The sequence below is a fragment of the Callorhinus ursinus genome, unplaced genomic scaffold (assembly GCF_003265705.2).
Source record: "Callorhinus ursinus isolate GAN/ISIS: 27379988/994484 unplaced genomic scaffold, GSC_fseal_2.0 scaffold10, whole genome shotgun sequence".
NCBI classification, from domain to species: Eukaryota; Metazoa; Chordata; class Mammalia; order Carnivora; family Otariidae; genus Callorhinus; species Callorhinus ursinus.
Genome location: NW_027397072.1, coordinates 15,552,527 through 15,554,002, shown reverse-complemented (window position 1 = coordinate 15,554,002; position 1,476 = coordinate 15,552,527). Strand labels below are relative to the sequence as shown.

The 1,476-nt window shown below is 49.9% G+C and overlaps 1 pseudogene; it reads right to left on the bottom strand.

Annotated features, from left to right (window-relative positions):
- Positions 1–258: 258 nt before the first annotated feature.
- Positions 259–1,239, bottom strand: LOC112820587 (chromatin target of PRMT1 protein pseudogene; annotated as a pseudogene).
- Positions 1,240–1,476: the final 237 nt, after the last annotated feature.

The window sequence follows — 1,476 nt, the reverse complement described above, 5'->3', positions numbered from 1 at the left end:
AAGATAACTTTACAGTAGAGAAACCTGACAAACACAACTTTAGCCAGGTGATCTGGGCTAATGTTCTGAGTGGCTCCAGGAAGCTACTTCTACCATAAATAAATAATTAAAAAAAAAAAAAAAGAATTGGGGCGCCTGTGTGGCTCAGTTGGTTAAGCGTCTGCCTTCGGCTCTGGTCATGATTCCAGGGTCCTGGGATCGAGCCCTGCATCAGGCTCCCTGCTCTGCGGGAAGCCTGCTTCTCCCTCCCCTATCAATCAGGTTTCTTCTCCATCTGTTATCTCAAGGTCATTTACAGATGTGATGACTTTTGAATAAGAGTCTCTCACAGGAGGGTGGGCAGGTTTCAATCATTGGTTTCTGGATCTGTCTGTGCCATGTAGGCATCCAACTCGGCATCCAGGTGTCCTTTTGTTTTCGACATGTATGCATCCAACTGGTTGTCCAGCTGCTCCTTGCTCAGTGCAGGGCGAGTGAGGGCACCTCTCCCTTGTCCACGGCCTCGGCCTCGGCCTCCAAAGCCCCCTCTTCCCTGACCTATCATACCCTGACCTCTACCACCGATTCTGCCACGACCCATAGCTCCACGCCCTAGGCCCCGTCTCCCAGCACCTCCACGACCTCGAACACCACCTCTTCTTAAGCCCATTCGGGGAGCTACGGCTCGTCCACCTCGGAGCAGGTTTTGACCTCAGAGTGACATCCCGCCCCTAAGCAGTGTTCTGGTGGCATGTCCCCCACGTAGTCCTCCTCGGGGTAAGCCTCTCTGGATTATGGGCAGGCCTCGTCGTCCTCTGATTGCTCCCCTGGCCAGGGTCCCTATGGGTCCCTAACCGTGCCTGGATGTTACTCTTACCCAGGCGCTGCTTTAAGCTCTTCTGCTTAAGTTTTAATGCTGCCTGGACAGAGGGTGTGTTCTCCATCTGCTGGGCCCCTCCTCTGTTTCTGGCACTGGCTAGCTGCTGTTGTTGCTGCATCGAAGCCCGAATATTCACTGCCATCGGCTGTTTGTTCTTCAGCATATTAGTAAAGCAATAATTTAGAGACATCTTGGTGGTGCTTTTTAGCACAACCTTCGGCGCTGACTGTGCAGCCATCTTCAAATCCCGAGAATCGAAGGAAATGGACGCTAGTGCACCTCCCGGGGCTGCCACCACCGCTGCGGCGCGTGGGCCGGGGCCAGGCAGAAGCTGAGTTGACTTGGTGGGCGGTTGGTTAGAGGTGTAAGCGGTAGGCTGCTAGGTTCCCCTGCTTGTGTTCCTTCTCTCACTGTCTCACCCTCTCTTTCTGTCAAATAAATAAATAAATAAAATCTTTAAAAAAATAAAAAAATAAAAATAAATAACAAAAATAAGAATTATGAGCAGCAACAAAAATGGGCTATTTAGCCCACTAAATTCTATGTGGTATATTAGCTTTATAAGAGAGTGTAAGGTTCAAGAATCTATTATAAGTAGTTGCCTGGGCATTTTTAAA